The sequence below is a fragment of the Lathyrus oleraceus genome, chromosome 3, assembly GCF_024323335.1.
Source record: "Lathyrus oleraceus cultivar Zhongwan6 chromosome 3, CAAS_Psat_ZW6_1.0, whole genome shotgun sequence".
NCBI classification, from domain to species: Eukaryota; Viridiplantae; Streptophyta; class Magnoliopsida; order Fabales; family Fabaceae; genus Lathyrus; species Lathyrus oleraceus.
In genome coordinates, this window is record NC_066581.1 from 177088608 (window position 1) to 177108053 (window position 19446).

Here is a 19446-nt window from a genome sequence, read left to right on the forward strand (position 1 = left end):
AGAAACTTTGCATAAGAAGGTATTTGGGTGATGGCTTCTATGAAAGGGATTTCTACATGAAGTTTTTCTATAACTTTCATAAATTTTTTATACTGTTTATTGATTTGGGTTTGTTTGAGTCTTTGCGGATATGGTATAGGTGGTTTATATGGCGGGGGTGGTACGTAAATTTTATCTTTAGGTTCTTCTCCTTTCTCTCGACCATCCTGGTTTTTGGATTCCTCTTGTTCCTTTACTTTGTCCAGGGGTTTGGTACATTCCTTAGATGTTTCGGGTTCACTCAATCTTGGGTTTGGTGGCTCATCATAAGCGTTCCCACTTCGTAGGGTAATGGCATTGGCTTGTCCTCTCGGATTTTGTTGAGGTTGTCCATGGAATTGTCCTCCAGGTGTAGTCTGAGGGGCTTGGTTTAAAGCTACCTGAGATATCTGGGTTTCAAACATCTTGGTATGAGTAACTATTTGGTCAACCTTGGTACCTAACTGAGTAATCAATTCGTTGACATGAATGTTTTGGTTCATGAACTCCTTGTTTTATTGGGTTTGAGCGGTGATAAAATTTTCCATAATTTTCTCAAGGCTCGGCTTTGGTGGTACAGGTTGCATAGATTAATTTGATCTAGGGGCTTGATAACTAGGCCTCGGAGGTGCATTATTTTGGATAGGGTTATTGTTTTTATAGGAGAAGTTCGGGTGATTCCTCCATCCAGGGTTATAGGTATTTGAATATGGGTTCCCTTGGGTGTAGTTCACTTGCTCGGAGTGGGTTTCGTTCAATAGACTGCATTCTGCGGATTGGTGTCCTTTGGTTCCACATATCTCATAAACCGACGAAACTGCGGCTATAGTATTCGGGTTTGTGTACATATGCTCGACCTTGAGGGCTAATGCGTCCATTTTATCTTGCATCATGTCTATAAAGCTTAGTTCATGCACTTCTCCTTGGGCTTCCTTCTTCTCAACTTTCTCGTTCGACTCCCTATGATTGATGGTTTTGAGCCATATCTTCGATGAAGGCACTAGCTTCAGGATAAGGTTTGTTCATCAGAGCACCGCCTGCGGCAGCATCGATGGTCATCTTCGTGTTATAGTGAAGTCCATTATAAAAGGTTTGAATGATTAACCAATTTTCAAAACCATGATGTGGGCATGCTCGTAACAACTCTTTATATCTCTCCCAAGCTTCGAACAACGATTCTCCTTGGTTTTGGGTAAATCTAGTTATATGGTTTCGAAGAACGGCGGTCTTACTCGGGGGTAAGTATCTAGCAAGAAAGACTCTTCTAAGGTTATCCCAAGTCGTAATGGAATTGGGTGGAAGGGAATCTAACCACGATAGGGCTTTATCTCTGAGGGAAAAAGGGAATAATCTTAAACGTATTGCCTCAGGAGAAGCTCCATTAGTTTTAAAAGTATCTGCTAATTGAAGAAATATTTTTAAATGTTGGTTTGGGTTCTCAGTAGCGAGACCTGCGAATTGTCTCTGTTGCACTAGTTGCAACAGGGATGATTTAAGTTCAAAATTATTAGCTGGGATAGTTGGGTTTACTATACTAGAACTAGGTTCTTCATTTGATGGTTGAGCGAAGTCCTTAAGAGGTCTTTTGTTTTGATCTTCGGTCATAGCTCTCTTAATTCTATGAAAGAATAAACGTGCGCGAGCGTAACGTTCGGGTTCCGCTAAAGGGTATACTAAACTTAAACTTCCGGTTGCTGCGAGTTCTTCGCATTGACCGGTGGGAAATAACCTAAGTCTAAACGATACAACAACAGGAAAATGAAATTTGACGAAATTGGTCCCCGGCAACGGCGCCAAAAACTTGATGCGTTGTTTTTCGCAAGTATACGAACGCGTCAGAGTAATATAAAAGATTATCGAATCCACAGAGACCAAGTGTCAATCTATTGTTATCTGTTGTTATGGTGTTTATCAAAGGCAATTAAAATAGGTGTTTTTAGAGTGTGCAATGAAAAGTAAAGTGTTGAATAAAGATTAATTAATAAAGACAGGATCAAATGTAATTCACGTAATCAATTAATAATCCAAGTACTTGCTAATAGAACTACTTATGGGCAACGTTTACTACTTTGAAAAGAACTAATTTAATGGGAACGGTCGCTTTCGCGTATTCAAAACCGAGTTGTACTCCGTAATCAAACCCTCTTATTGTCACTTATAAAAAGGTGCGCATTGCGTTAGAGTAGTAAACCTATTTTTAAGAAATATAGTATCTTGACTAAGTTGAAAAGTATTATAACCTGGATTTCTTAACCAAAAGAGGTTCTTACGAACCAGACTCTAAACTTATAAACGCGTCCGAAAATAGTTTAAAAATCTCTTTTCTTCTTAAGTTAAAAACTCCTAATGAACTAGACAAAGCGCTTTTGCTGTTTTTGAAATAGTTAAAAACAATTAAGTTTATAAATACGTTGGACGGCTTTCGATCTTACCCAATGGAATTGAAGTACGGGAAAACTTAAGTTGAAAGTTAAAATAGCCCTTAAGTGTTTCTACGAAGAATTGTACGGATTATCGGTTTAATTACGATCCTTACATTCTAACCTTTTAGATTTAGTTAGACATGGTAAAGTAAAAGTGCATTAATTTAAATAAAAGTAGTGCGAGTGCGGAAAGTAAATAAAAGTAGTGCGAGTGCGGGAAATAAATAATTTAAAGCGAGTGCGAGAAATAAATGATTTAAAGCGAGTGCGGGAAATAAAATGAAAGTAAAGCGAGTGCAGGAAATAAACAAAATAAAGCGAGTGCGGGAAATAAACAAAATAAAGCGAGTGCGGGAAATTAAATAAGATAAAGACAAGTAATAAAAACCTGCTCCAATCGGAGGGCTGAGTAAATTGCAATGCGGAAATGAAAATGGCGGCAGGATTAACTTCCTTCCAAAGTGCTCCAAACTCGATTACAGACTCTACCACAGACTCAATTACACAATTGTGGTAACACTCCAATGCGAAGCAGTTACCACTTTAAAATACTGAATATATGCCTAAGTGAAACAATGTTGCTTCTGAGTTTGCCTCTTCTCTATGTTTGGATGATTGTAAAAGTGAATTCGCGTTTCTATTTATAAGCAAGTAAAAAGATGGAAATGACTTGGATGCCATTCAACTTGAAAATAGGAGGGAACCGTTTTTCCTCTTGTGGCGCCCGCCACAAGGCCATGGCACCCGCCACAAGCACAATATGGGGTGCCTTAGTGGAAGTAGTGGGGAAACGTGGAAGTTGATGGAAGTTGAGTTTGACACGTCATGGCAGGGTCTATGGCGCCAGCCATGGGGTAGGCCACAAGAACAAAATGCTGAATTTTAGGGTTTTTAGCCCTTTTTCACTCCTTTTCTCGATCGGGGCTCCGATTAAAGTAAAAACCTAAAAACAAAGGAAAACACAGTAATAACACAACAAAATAATAATAAAACAACTAGAATGCATGTGAAATCGGAGTCGAAAATACGTAAATTTTAGTGTTATCAGTCTCCTATAATGAGATCTTTAGGATGATCCTTCTGAATTCTGATAAAGGGTCCCTTATTAATTTTATCAGCTTCAGGTTCCAGCTTGAGTGGACTCACTCTCATTACTTTTGTCCAGGAGGTCAGTTGGACCATCATTCAGAAATGTTTCAACATCGTCTGTGACATCAGTCTCTTGATCATCAACAACAACATTGATAGATTCCATCATAACTTTTGTTCTGGAATTAAAAACTCTAAACGCTCTGCTGTTTGTTGAGTAGCCCAGAAATATTCCTTCATCACTCTTGGGGTCCATTTTCCTTCTTTGTTCACGATCAGCCAGGATATAACATTTACTACCAAACACATGGAAGTATTTGACAGTAGGTCTTCTTCCCTTCCAGACTTCATATAAAGTGGTTGGGGTCCCTTTATTCAAGGTTACTGTGTTGTGAACATAGCAGGTTGTGTTCATAGCTTCAACCCAGAAGTGGTAAGGCAACTTCTTAGCATGAATCATAGCTCTAGAAGATTCTTGGAGAGTTCTATTTTTCCTTTCTACCACACCATTCTGCTGAGGGGTAATGGGAGAGGAGAACTCATGACCAATTCCTTCAGATGAACAGAATTCAGCAAATTTACTGTTCTCAAATTCTTTCCCATGATCACTTCTGATTCTGATAACATGACTCTCTCTTTCTCTTTAAAGTCTTAGGAAAAGATCTTTGAACACATCAAACACATCAGATTTTTCCCTTATAAAACTTACCCAGGTATATCTGGAGAAGTTCCAGCACTCTAGATGTGGTGTCATGTTTGATCTTCTGATGTGACATCTTTGTCTGCTTTCCAATCTGACAATCACCACAAAATCTTCCTTCATCAATCTTTAATTTTGGGATTCCTCTAAGAGCTTCAACAAATATAATCCCCTTCATTCCTTTAAGATGCAGATGGCCCAGTTTTTGATGCCATAGTTTCACTTCTTCTTCTTTAGCTAGAGTACACATTGATGAATAGCTAGTTTCTTGAGAATTCCACATATAGCAGTTGTCCTTAGACCTGACTCCTTTCATGATCACCTCTTTTTTTTCATTAGTAATCAAGCATTCAGTTTTTGTGAAGTTCACATTTAGACCTTGGTCGCATAGTTGACTGATACTGATCAGGTTTGCAGTCAATCCTTTAGCAAGAAGCACATTATCAAGATTAGGGACTCCAGGACAGTTCATCTTTCCAATCCCCTTGATTTCACCCTTTGCTTCATCACCAAAAGTTACATTGCTGGTGGCATGAGGTTGGAGGTTAATTAGTGGGTTTTTGCTTCCAGACATGTGTCTAGAGCATCCACTGTCAAAGTACCAGTCTTCTTTGGCTGAAACTCTGAAGGAAGTGTGAGCTATCAAGTTAGTACCACCAGCCCTAGGAATCCACTATTTTCTGTTAACAGGGATGTGTTGTTTGGGTCTAGGTTGATGATGAGTAGGATAACCATAAAACTTAAAGTAGAATGGTTTTATGTGGCCAAATTTCTCACAGTAATGACATCTCAATCTTTGGTGTTTTCCTTTATGTTGTCTTTCCTTGTGATGTTGAGACACCTGATGTGACATCTTTCGTTTGCTACCAGTGGGACTACACTCAGGAGAGGATTCATTGAACCCAAGGCCAGTCATGTCTCCTACCATCTTTCCAGTTTGGAGGATTTTGTCTAAGGTGTCAGATCCATTATTTAGAATTCTGACATACTTCGTCATCTCATCCAGTTTGGAGTTTAGGAACTCGGCTTCGATCTTCAACTTAGAAATGATTTCTAAGTGTTCTGTCTTCTCATCCTCTAGTAGGGTTATCAATTTTTTCTAATTCTCCACTTGTTGACACACTTCTTCACTTCTGAAACACAACTTCCTGTAGGTAGTATCTAATTCATCAAAGGTTACTTCATCATCACTGGAGTCTTCATCAGAATCCCATCTTCCAGTCAAGGCAGTCACAAGATTGGCAGACTCTCCTTCTGTTTCACTTTCATCAAACCAAGTAGCAGCAAGACTCTTCTTCTATTTCTTGAGATACGTCCCACATTCAGCTCTAATGTGTCCATACGTTTCACATTCACGGCACTGAATTCCTTTGCCCCGTTTGGATTTTTCCTCAGATTTTGTTCTTCTTCCAGCATCATTGGACCTACTAATGTCAAATGATTTGTTCTTGACATTAGACTTTGACCTTACATCCATCCTCTTCATGAGTTTGTTGAATTGTCTCCCAAGTAATGCTACATCATTTGCTAGATCTTCATCAGTATCCTGACTACTGTCTTCCTCTTTCTCTTCAGTGTTTGACATAAAGGCTATGCTTTTGACTTTCTTTTCAGATCCATCACTCATTCCCAACTCGAATGTTTGGGGGGATCCAATTAACTCATCCATTCTCATCTTGCAGATATCTTGAGATTCTTCTATGGTTGTCACTTTCATGGCAAATCTCTTGGGAAGTGACCTGAGAATTTTCCTCACAAGATTTTCATCTGACATCTTCTTACCCAGGGCTCCTGAGGTATTAGCAATTTCAAGGATATTCATATGGAAGTCATGAATACTTTCATCTTCTTTCATCCTCAAATTCTCAAACTTAGTAGTAAGCAGCTGCAATCTAGACATCTTCACTCTAGAGGTACCTTCATGAGTGGTTTTGAGAATATTCCAAGAATCTTTAGCCACCTCACAGTTGTTCACCAGTCTGAAGATGTTCTTATCAACTCCATTGAATATAGAATTTAATGCTTTAGGGTTTCCAAGAGCTAGTTCATCCTCCTCCTTGGTCCATTCTTCCTCATCCTTCTTATCAGTTGTAACTTCTCCTTCCATAGTAATGAAGGGATGTTCCCAGCCTGTTAGAACAGCCTTCCAAGCCTTATTATCCAAAGATTTCAAGAAGGCTACCATTCTAGGTTTCCAGTAGTCATAGTTAGATCCATCCAGAATTGGTGGTCTGTGTACAGATCCTCCGTCTCTATCCATAGTACCAGAAAGTAACGTCCCAAGATCTCACCCAGAACCAGAGCAGGATGCCTGCTCTGATACCAATTGAAATTCTAGTATCAGATATGAGATGTCGAAGGTAATGTCACGACACTAATATTTGAACAACAACTAACATATAAACATGATAAAAAACAAAGAAACAATTGAACAAGTGACACAAGCAATTGTTAATCGAGTTCGGTGCAAACTCACCTACATCTGGGGGCTACCAAGCCAGGAAGGAAATCCACTAAACAGAATTAGTTCAAAGACTCTCAGTAAACAACTTCAAGTTACAGTCTTTTCACCTAATCTCTACCTGTGTGACTTCTATCTAAGAACTCTTAGATATGAGACTCTACTCACTCCCCCTCAATCACAACAATGATATAAAAACAAATATTACAAAGAAAGAAGACACTCTTCAAGGACATATACTTGATCTTGCTTAAAAGCTTCAACCAAGTAAACATACACTAGTGCTTCAAAGCTTAGAATGGACAAGTTACAACATAAAAGTCAGTCCAATTCAAACATCAATAAGATAAATGAATGGCTCATAATACACAAGCTCACACAAGACTAAAACCCTAAAACTCTCTCACTCTTTCGTTCGTTTCTTTTGTGTTTAAACCAAGTTTTACATGGTCTTTAAAAAGAAGCTTTTGAATGGGCCTGGGCAGCATAAAACCCTAATTCTATTTTCCTTGCATATCTTCTAAGTAACGACAGCTAATCATCCCTTATTGGAAAATAGATCATTTTGGTTTCAAATCAAATTACTCCTTGAATAGCGCATTCAATCTCCATATCATCACACACAGATTTGCATGAAAAGCGCAATATTAAAATACATAACATTCAGACTGAATGTTTTGTATACACATGTCTTAATATTGGGGCTGACATCTTAGCTAAATCCTGCACAACTATATTTAAACATCCTGCAGGAAGCTGATATCACATGTCAAGACAACTCACGTGACAACTTGTGATAACTCTAAGTTTTACCAAAATTGATGCCAACACATAGAACCAATAGGATAAAATTAGCACTTTCCTTGCATGGGTGCATGGGCGCATGGGAAATCATTTGGGCCTTAAGAGTGATGCAATCCACTTCCACATCGTGTACAAAGTCTGCTGAAACCATCATGTGCAAGCATGTAAATGGAAATGATCATGTGAAGTTCAATCTTGCCAAAACACTTCCCATAATGAAGCCATGTGAAAGTTCCTCAAATTTAGTCCAAATGAGATGATCTTGGATATTTTAGAAAGGTGAGATCAAAGGGAAAATAATTTATCTTGAACACTTTTTCATTTGAAGCTTGGATCATGACGAATTTTGAGGTGGAAGTTTGGGAAATCAAACATATTTGAAAAATTTCTAAGTCCCAAGTCAAATTTTCACTTCTTCCACCTTGAATAACTTTTTATATGGACTTCAAATGAGAAATGTTCCTTTATAAAAGTTGTAGCAATTTCAAACCTCTTCAATTTTGTCACCAATTTTACCTCATTTGAATTTGGCACGAAGGAGTTATGCATTTTAGAAGTTGAGGGAAATCACTTGTTCAATGGTAATGGTCCAAAATGACATATATAATTCCTCTTGGCACATGAATTTGCAAGTTGAATTTGAAATTTATCCAAACATAAAAGTTGAAAGGCATCTTGAATTTATCATGCAATTTGAATGGCTTTCATCTCATAAACATTTAGCAAGTTAATGTCATGGGAAGTTGACCTCCAAACTAGGGTTTAGACAAAATGACTTATAATCTTTCACCATAAAAAATGACTTTCCAAGAAAACTTAGCTCTTGACCTCAACATGAAAGTTTTTTGGAATGTCATTTATAGTAAATTTTATCTTGGAATAAGTTTCATATGACAAATATTGTAGGAGAGAGGGTCTAGGGAACCCCAGTTTTAACTAGTTGACTTTCTTTGGTCAACCACCATGAACCAACTTGCTAGCTTGACATTCTCTTGACTTTTGGTATTCATGGAGGATAATATGTGCATAATATGATATAATGTGCAGCATTCAGTGAAATATTTGATCAATTGTTGAAAAAACTTGTTGAAGAAGTCACACAAGATACCCAGATAAATTAGGGTTTCAAAGGCTAACAAACTCCAAACTCTTGATGATTTCTTGATCAAAATAACATGTGAGGGTCATGGGGATCCATATATGATACTTAGAGCCATAGTAAACCAATTCTTGATTGAGCTCTTTGCATTGAGGGTCTCAACCCCTAGATATGAGCTTGCTAGAGCATAGGTGAGCATACATACTACCTACAAAAGAATTAAACTAACAATGGCATATTTTTGGTATTTTGGTTAGTAAATAATGAAAAATGAAGTATTATACAATAAAATGTGCTTGGTGATCTCTCCCAATCTAAACCCAATGAATGAGGGGTAAGGAGGATACCAAGGTGTGATCCCAATGCTAATGCTTATTATGGGAATAACATGAGGGATCTTAGGGTCAAAATTGGGGTCTTACACAAGGGAGTAGCATCAAACAATGGATCGTGTTAATAAAGTCTTGGGTTCAACAAGTGTGCGCTTAGGATTAATTCAATCGGGTGAAAGTCTTAAGACAAGGAGGTCATGCAAGGAAGCAACAACAACAGGTGAATTGAAGCGGAATTGTTGGTGTCTTAATCAATCTTTGATCAAAGTTTTTGGAGGTGCTAGAGTTAAGAATAAATTTGGGGTTTGTGGTATTTGATCTCTCATCTCTTGTATACATACATTTGCAAATTAAGATTTATAATAAGAATATCTCAATTCCAATTTGAATTGAGGGCAGACGTACCCATAGAGAGGTCGATTGGAGAACTGCCTAAACAAATCCTCGTGTACTCTCTCTCTCTCTCTCTCTCTCTCTCTCTCTCTCTCTTTCTCTCTCTCTCTCTCTCTCTCTCTCTCTCTCTCTCTCTCTCTCTCTCTCGTTCTCTCCCTCTCTCTCTCTCTCTCTCTTTTTATTTTTTTATTCGCAAATTATCGATTGATATGATCACCGGATCAACATACTTTGGATCATAATTTTGATTGCATTTTGAATCTTGTGTTTGTTGTATTGATCACTAATCATTTGGTTGTGATTGGATTTGTTAGAACAACAAACACAATATAAAATTACAAACTTTTTTTTCGCACACCAAGTGTTCGACAAATTGTTTTACTTAGTTTTTTTGTGTGTGGATATCATTGGAGATAGACTTTTACTAATGTAGAGTATTCAATTAGTTGTGTTTAATTGTTCTTGATTGACTAGTGGATTATTATCATAACGTTGACCCCTTTACGCATACCCAGGCTATTCATTAGTAGGTTCGGTTAGACGATTTTTAATTCGAGAAATATTTTAAACTTGCTTATGCAGTATAAATTTTTCTAAGTCAAATTTTCGGATAAATTTTTAACTTAGGATATAGTCACCCCCTCTAGATCTAAGCCTATCGTCTAACAAGTGGCATCAGGAGCTCTAGTTGTTTCGGGTCTTAAGGTTTGATTATTATATAATTACTACCTAACCTAAAGGAGCGTATGATAAAGCACCTATTTTTATCGGAGAGTATTATGGCTATTGGAAAGCTCGTATGTGTATCCATGTCAACTCCGTTGACAAGGGTATATGGGATGCAATCATCAATGGTCCAAATGAAATTATAATGATCAATGATGAAGGTATCACCATACCAAAATCGGAAAGTCAATGGAATGATAATGATAAGAGGTTATGGTCAAGTGATTAGAAAGCAAAAAGTATTCTCATATGCTCTTTAGGTGTTGACGAGTATTATTGTGTTTGTCAATATTGTACCACCAAAGCTATGTGTGATGCATTAGAAGTTTCCCATGAGGGAATTAATAAGGTAAAACAAGCTAGAATAAATACATTAAAACAAGAGTTTGAACTCTTTCGCAAGAAGCATGGTGAAACCATTTCTGACATGCAAAAGAGATTCACACATCTTATTAATATAAGGGATGCTCTTGGTAATCATATCTTCAATTTTATTGCTACTAACAAGGTTTTAAGATGTCTTAATAGGGAATGGAAACCCAAGGTCACCACGATTAAAGAGTCGAATGATCTTAAAGCACTTGATCTCACTACCTTGTTTGGAAAATTGAAAGAACATGAGCAAGAACTCACTTTCTTGGAAAACATGAAAAGACTATGAAAAGAAGATGAAGAAAGAGATAGGTAAAGACAAGGTGGAAGAGAAGAAGTCCATTTCTCTAAAGACTTCTAGTTTAAAGTCCTCAATGAATGAGCTTAGTTATTGTGAAAATAAAGATGATAAAGATTCCAATAAAGAAGATATGGGATTGTTCATCAAGAGGTACACTAAGTATATGTGGGAATAAGAAAATGAGTACCCTGAAAAGGATGATTACAACAAATCCAGAAGGTTGTCAAATTCCTCAAAGGAAGATGAGAAAAAGAAAAGTAAAGGTAGAAGTACATGCTCTAATTGTGGCAAAGAAGGTCACATTAGTCTGAAGTGTCCTAAGATCATGAAAGTAAAGGAGAGAGGTCATCACAAAAGGTCCAATAAGTCTAGAAGGGCTTATATTGCTTGGGAAAGCGAAAGTGGTTCTTCAAGTGGAGAAAGTTCAAACTCAAGCGACAAATCGACAAAGATGTGTTACATGGCCAACAAAGGAAAGAAAAAGAATGTAAGTCACTCTAAGCCTAAATTTATGTATGACTTATCTTATTCTCAATTGCAAGAATCCTTTGAAAATCTACAAAGACAAGCCATATAAGCTTTCAAATATCTAACTTCAAATATTTTTTTTTCTCTCATTTGCAAATTATGTTATTTATGTTCATTTGGAAATAATGAATTCAAGTTGTCTTTCGATTCATATATTATTGGAACTGGTTCACTTATGGGTTAGGATAATCTATATTTGTTGGGCACCGTAGCTACCTACGATGCATCCTTAAGTTTGGAATCACGTGGTACTAAGCGTAAAATTGACAATAACAATTCAGGAACATTATGGCATGAGTGTCTAGGTTACATATCTAAAATATAGTTGAGCGACTAGTGTAAGGTGGAATTTTAGATTCTGTTGACTTCACAAACTTTGATGTTTGTGTTGAATGTGTTAAAGGTAAACAAACCAAAACAAGGAAGTTTGGTGCATATAGAACTATAATTTTTTTAGAGTTGATGTAGCGGGGTATTCGTTACCATTAGACATATTGATTAAATCCAAGGTAAACCATACAATTCGAGTCGCCACCGCACTTCTATTTATCCAAAGGAATGGTTAGAAAGCGAACAAAAACCTAATAGTTTTATCAAGCCGAAAACTAGTAAAAATGTTAGAGATCGGGGTAAGGGGGTTGGTTATGCAATAGGAAGGTTTTAAGCACCCAAAACATCCTAGGTACTCCTAGGGAGCCCTTTTCACACTTGTTGTAAGGTTGGCATTTTGTGAAAAAAAAATTGTGCAAACATGATTGAAGAGATGAGAAGAGAATATACAAGTTATTTACAATTTTGTGTTTGGATGGATAAACCCATTGCCTATGTACCATCTTAAAAAAGATTAGGATCAAAACCTCGTAGTTCGGGGTAAAAATTTCAAAACAAGTTGGTGAATTGATTGGTCCAAAAGCCTTAAGGTCTTTTGTTATCCAAGGGAGAAAACTCAACCTAAAACCACAAATCCACCATGTGAGGATATCTTCAACATGCTAGTGAGGGGTTAACCCTATAATAAGCATGGAAGACTCATTGTCCATCACTTAGGATATAGGTGAGTATTACATCTATCTCAAGGATAACTCAAACCTAATAGCTAAAGGTTATGAAAAGTTTTTGATAAGAAGTGGCCATTGAAACCACAAAAAGGTATTTGAATGAGTTATATTTACCAATGAAAAGTATTTACAAAATATGGTCAAAGTTGACTTAAAGATTCAATTCAAAATAAGTGTTATGAAAAGAAAGTTTGAAAATTAAAAGCATAAGGCTTAGGTTTCTAATGTTTGAAGACAAGTGTTAAATGTTTGCACAAAAGTTTTGGCTTGGGTTAGAGTGGAGGGAAGAAGAAGAATGACTAAGGTCCTAATCATACAAGAGATGAAGGATAAGAAACAACACCACAAATGGAGTTCCTCTCTTGAGATCATATTGATGATCCAAGTAGCTCCCATCCTTTGGAATATGCAAGCAAGTAAGTAAAAGCTCAAGCAATCAAATCAATCAAGCAATCTCTTAGAAGATCCCCAATGGCTCTTGCATCTTTCTCTTTTGAAGCACAAGTTAATGGTTCTTCAATTTTTGCTCAAATAGGATTCCCTAGCACAAAAGCACAAACATCAAAGAGTTCCATGAAGTAAATCAAGAATGGATAAGAATGAGTTTAGAGACTTGGTCCTTTTAATCCATCTTCAACATTAAGGCTTTTTTACTCCATTTTTGCATAGGGAAAGTCCTAGAATCTAAGTCCGTTTGTCCATTTTTGCATTTGGTCCACAACAATCAAAACAAAAACACAAGCACAATAATATATATACAATTATGTGCTCAAGTGAGCAAAAGGCAAATTGCATTAACATAAACATGTGCTCAAATGAGCAAAGGAAAAAGCAAATGAATAATATGTACAAGAATAGTAAATTGCATAAATGTAAAGAGCAAGAATTAAATGTTAATGGTTAATGGTTAGTGTTAGAGTTAGTGTGCTATAAGGCAATTTAGCGCTATGTTAAGCAATCGTAATTGGAATTATGTAGAAGTCACAACTATCTGAGGTCGGACAACAATAATGTAGGCAACAACACAAGTGAATCAAACTCCTACAACTTGACATGCCAAAAAGAAGATGAGAAATGATCTAGTATTGATTTAGGTTCTTTGCTTGATTAGAAAGCAACCTATCCTTAATGCAAAGCCATTCACTTGATCTTTGATCAAGATGAATTAGATTTGAATCAAGGAAGGTTAAACCTCCCATGTATCAAGGCTAACCACCAATCTTTAACTCATTGATCAAAAAAAAGTAAAGAAGAAGAAGAAGAAGATGAATATTAAAGTACATTAATGGAAATGGAATGAGATAATCAACAAGCATTGACCAAAGATATATGAGATCAAAGTCAAACAATAGAAAACAGAAGCAAAATGAAGATTAGAAGTCAAGAAATAACTAAAATATTTTTGGTATTTTTCAATATTAAAATAAAACTTGAATTAAAATAATAAAGAAAGGTCAAACTTCAAACTCACTTCAAATCAACTTTGAAAAGTCCAAGTGAATTATCCCAAGTTCAACAAGGTCAAACAAAGTTTGACAAAAAATTTCAGCATTTTTAGAAGTCACAAACTATTTTTAATCAATTAAAAATGCATAAAAATAACCTAATTGAATTAAAATCTCAATTAAATCTCAAGTCAATTAATAAATTGATGAGAATATTTTTCATAGATCTATCATCATTCAAATAGGTTAAAAAAATATTTTTGTATTTTTGGAATATCAAAAACTATTTAAAATGAATTAAAAATAAGCAGAAAAGAAACAATTCTTAAAAAATATCAAATGATAAAATAAAAAATATTAAAAATCAATTTTATAAACTAGAAATTAAAAGGAGAAAAATGCAATTGGTCTCATATTTTTTGGACCAAAAATGAAGGAGATATGAATTTTTAAAATGAAATGGAATTAAAAGAAATAAAAGAAAATAGAAATGAGAAATTAAAATGATGAAAATGTGTGGACCGTCTGATGAGACCTCATTAAATGACGTGGATCATCACGCGGCTAGGAAGCGCGCGCTCACCATGCTCTCCTGTCAACTGAAATGCACATGGCCTTTAAAATAGTCATGACAATGAATGGACTAGATTACATCTGGAAAAATAAATGGAAGGCTCAGATTTAATCTGGAGACCAGACGGTGGCCAGCGCCACCGTCTTCTCCGGCCAAGCTCCAAGTTGTAGAGAAACAAATGTTCATGAAAAGCCACGATCCAGATACCAATCAAAAGCTGGGGTGATGTACATTACCCCTGTACCAACCAAATCCACTCTAGGTTTCTACATTGAATTTTAATGGTGTTCAACTGAACTTGCTAGATTTTAAAATTTCAAAGCTCAAGAATGTTTCCTCTATGCAGAGGACTTCAGATCACACAACAACAACAAGAAACAACCAGTATATTAGTTGATTCGAAGAAATTAAAATGTGAAGTGAACCTCTGATTTGCAGAGCTTGGAGTCACAATTCCTTGCTATGGATTCTTGCAGCTTGTTCCTTGGATCAAAGGGAAGAAGGCTAAGGAACTTTAGATCCAAGAAAATAATCGAGGTAATTGAATTCTAGATCTGAAAATTGAGAGAAAAATGAGTGAGTTCCTTTGGTGTGAGGGTGAGGATTCAATTGCACAACATTTAGGGCGCCTTCAGGTTGGTGAAATGAAGAGCATTGGCATTGAATTTATAGGAGAAGCATGGCTGAAATGCATGAACATTCCCTTGCATGAATGGAAAGGGCCTCCATGCATGGGCCTGTACAGGCGCATGGAGGGCCCAATTCCACTTGGATTTGGCAGCTGATCATCACCATGTGCAAACTGGACATGCAAATTGTGCATAATCATCTCATGCAATGCAAATTTTATGAATTTCCAAAATCGTACCATAATGTCTAGGTCTTCGAAAATGCCATGTCCAAAATAGAAACACCACCTCATGAGTAATGGTTGGAAAGATTTTTGCATAAGGATCATTTGTTATGTTTATCAAAACTCCATTTGAGCCTTGGAAATTCATGAAAAGTGGTCATGAAGTGTAGGGTGCAAAACATGTACATGTGAGATTTTCAAAAATGGCCAAAGTTCAAGCCCTTATGTTTCAATGATGCAAGCTCCAAATGACACAATCTTCAACATCAAAGTTGTATATCTTTTCAAGACAATCAATTTGGACTTAAATTTTTCATCATTTGTATTTTTGATGAAGAATTTATGGGCACTTGAAGTTGGACTTTTTCACAATTCAATGCATTTGGTCCAAAGTGACCTATAATGTTTTGCATTATCACATGTATTTATTTTACGATTTTGAACTTTTTCTCAACATAACATCTGAATTATACATCTTAATATTTCCAATGAATTTGATCCCACCTTAAAATCATGAAAAATGAAGGAGTTATGTCCTTGGGAAGTTGACCCAAAATTAGGGTTTCAGTCAAAATGACCTATAATGTCTTGGAATGGAGGATGACCTTCCAAGCTTCAAATAAATTTTTGATGAACATGAAATTTGTTCATATGGTTCTTAAGAACATTTTTTCTCTTGGGGTCATCTCCATTTGACAAACATATCAAAAGTTAGGTCTCAGTGTAATTCAAAATAGCCAGATGAAATGACTGATCAACTTCTCAAGTCCATGCCTCATATCTTGATGAATTGATGATTGAGGACACTCAATTAAGTTCAAATATGCATGAAATGATGAATTAAAGAACTTCCCTTGATTGCAATTAACTATGGGTTGAGGTTGCTTCATGAGCAAGGCACAGTTGATGAACAGATGAATTAGGGTTTCCTTGGGAAACAAGCCTCAAGCCCTTTGGTTTGCTTTGATCAGAATGATGAATTCAGATACTTAGGAGGCATATTTGAAGGATTGGAGCTTTGGTAACCATTGCCATGCTTGCTTTCATCTTCCCTTGACCATATCAATGCACATAGGATCTCCTAGAAGCTTTGGATCTTGTGACTGCTCAAGCTACAAACAAAAGATGTTAGTGACATATTTTTGTGCTTTTGGTTAGTAAATAAAATGATAAAAGCAATAATATACAATTCAATCATGCTTGGTGATCTCAAACCAACTCACAAAAGATCCCACCCAAAGGTAAGGAGCCAAGATGCTATGATCCTTGAGGCAAGATGCAAAAATGCAATGTTATGATGCCATGAGGGATCTTAGGGTCAAAATTAGGGTCTTACAGATTCCCCTTATATATCTTTGTGGACCATTTCCTACACCTTCTTAGAATGCTCAATATTATTTTGTATCATTCATAGACGATTATTGCAGATATGCATACATATTTCTTATACATGAAAAGTCTCAATCATTGGATGTGTTCAAATCATTTAAGGTTGAAGTTGAGAGTTAACTCAACAAAAGAAATAAAAGTGTCAAATCTAATTGTGGCGGTGAATATTCCGAGATATATAACAGTTCAGGTGAACAATGTCCAGGGCCTTTTGTCAAATACCTAGAGGAATGTGGAATTATCCCACAGTACACCTTGTCAGGGTCACCTAGCATGAATGGTGTAGCTGAAAGACAAAACCAGAATCTTAAGGATATGACAAGGAGTATGATTTGTCATTCCTTCTTGTCAAAGTCATTCTAGTCGGAGACACTAAAGATTACAACTTACATTCTACATATAGCACCGACAAAGGCAGCTGCCAAAACACCTTATGAGCTTTGGATTGGGCAAAAGCCTAGTTTGAGCCATTTTTCACGTATGGGGATGTCCAGTTAAGGCAAGGCCTTATAGGAAAAATTAAAAGAAATTCGACTCCCGAATAGTGAGAAACTTCTTTATTATTTATTCTGAAAGATCTAGGAGATACAAATTTTACGATCCCAAATTAAAATCTATTTTTGAGACGGGAGTTGTTGTACCCCAAAATTTTCCCTCCCTTTTTTCTTCTAACCTATAACCTGAGATCCATCTATACCCATCCATGTCTCATTCATATCCATCATTCATTCATGATTAAGAATTTGCCAATGAGTATCATAGATTCAAGGTTTGTGGTCCTCATCATCATATGGGTTAAAGCTCTGAATGTTTGTTTCTTTGGGACCTTAACTCCTGGGGTCTATGCCATGACATTCATCTATACACCCAACCCTAATTCTTGATCTTGAGGGATCTCATTGATTGATCTTCTAAGCCTTAAGTTGACTTATATACCCTAATGATGGGTCCATGGCTTGATATGAGGAGCTTTGGATGTGGTTTGAAACCATAATCAAGGATAGTTGGTGCATGAGTGCCATGTTGGTTGACTTTTGGACTTGGGATTCATCAAAATCCTAGCATTGATCTTTCAGGTTCATGAATCATGTGACGTGCATTGAGGCGTTGGAAACCCTAAGTAGGGTCATTGCATTGACAAACTGTTGGTGTGAACTGTTTCTTGGTTTGAGTTCTTGGTTGTTGCTTAACTTAGAATTGTGACTATTAAACCTTATGTCATGTTTTGTTTCAATGGTCCTTCGATTCCTGCTTGCATTTAGTGCATTGGTATTTTGGTCTTTGGTTTACCTTTGGTCCATTGAAATTCTTAACTCATTTTAGGTCATTCATTAGTGGTTCATCCGTTCATGGTAATCCATTAAGTCAAGGTTAATTTGTTGTTTCTTAGCATTTAGACATAAACCAATGTTTCATTCAGACCAAGTCTTAATTCATTCAAAATAACTTTCATTACATTCACACATATCATGTTACAATGTCATAAAAATTGATTTTTTACTTATGGTTCACTTTGGTCAACTATTGAATTTTTGGTCAACCAGTTGACCAAAGTCAACTCAATCTAGTTCATTCCTAATTCTAGCTTCCATGTTTGAATCTTCATTAATCGCACAGACATTTGGATTTCATGATCAAGTTGCTTCATTTGCAAGTTAAATTTTGTTTTTCTAAATTTTGACCATGGGCCTTAATGATGCCCTTATGCCTTGATCCACATGCCAAGCCTATTTCATATCTAACTCATCTTTTTCATCCAAAGCATTTTAACCATCACATGTTCATCCAATTTGACCATTGATTTTATCTCAATTTCCATTCAATTTAGTACACAATCTTTGAACCATTATTCTCACTACAACCTTAAGTGCATTTCAAACCAAATTCAAATCATAATGTTTCTATTCGATCCATAGTTCATTCCATTAAAAAGCCATTACATGACATACAAACTTTCCAATTTATTCCATTTCATAATTGCAACCTTCCATTCAATTCACATACATTTTGCATCAATCGCTCAAAATTCCATCACAAGCATAAGCCATTTCAATTTCCAAATTATAATACAATAGTTCATTCAAACCAATACATTTTCAAGCCATATCATACAATCCAACAGTTCAATACATAACATTCACTTCATTCACATTATAAACTAACACCGAGCATCATAGCAGGCTAGGTGCATAGCTCACATACCAATATAACAATGCAAACAGTCCATCTATCACCATAAAACAATCATAACAACAGAAAGGCCTAAATCAATGGAGCAAGACTCCTAGCGCCGCTGAGGCATCTATCATAAACCTGCCACCATCAGCCATCGATGACCATGGTAACTTAAATGCAATGGGTTTATTATCTGCAAACAAGGGAAGGCCCATGGAAGGAATTGTTGAGCAGGTTCATGATGGCAGTACCATTCTCGTCTACCTGCTGTCAGAGTTTCAGTTTGTCCAAGTTTTTGTTGCCGAAATTTTGTCTCCACAAATGGGAAAGAGAGTTTCACCCGGAAGTATTGTCGAACCTGAAGTGAAGGTTGGTGAGACTAATTGAGGTGTTAGCGGAGAACCTCGAGCCTCACTCGTAGTTGCCCAAAGACTTGCAGTTTCAACATCTTCTGAAACAGTTGTTGATCCTTCTGCTCTTGAAGTTAAGTTCTTCACTGAGATGAAAGTATTGAATCGATATGGTCGAATTATCCTAGAAGGTGTTGATAAGTCCAGCAACTTGATTGGGTCAGTGTATTATCCTGGTGGTGAATCGGCAAAGGACCTGGCACTAGAGCTTGTGGAAAATGGTTATGCCAAATATGATTGGAGTGCAAATATGTTGGAAGAACAGAAAAACAAAGTGAAATCATAACTACTAATTG

The 19446-nt window shown here is 36.4% G+C and overlaps 1 non-coding gene and 1 pseudogene across 1 annotated transcript; both read left to right on the top strand.

The window, feature by feature from the left end:
- The first annotated feature begins 1132 nt into the window (after positions 1-1132).
- Positions 1133-1239, top strand: LOC127133232 (small nucleolar RNA R71). Its single transcript, XR_007807221.1, has one exon. It is a non-coding gene; the product is annotated as a small nucleolar RNA R71 (small nucleolar RNA).
- Positions 1240-10713: 9474 nt separating this feature from the next.
- On the top strand, positions 10714-19436 carry LOC127130292 (ribonuclease TUDOR 2-like; annotated as a pseudogene).
- The last annotated feature ends 10 nt before the right edge of the window (positions 19437-19446 follow it).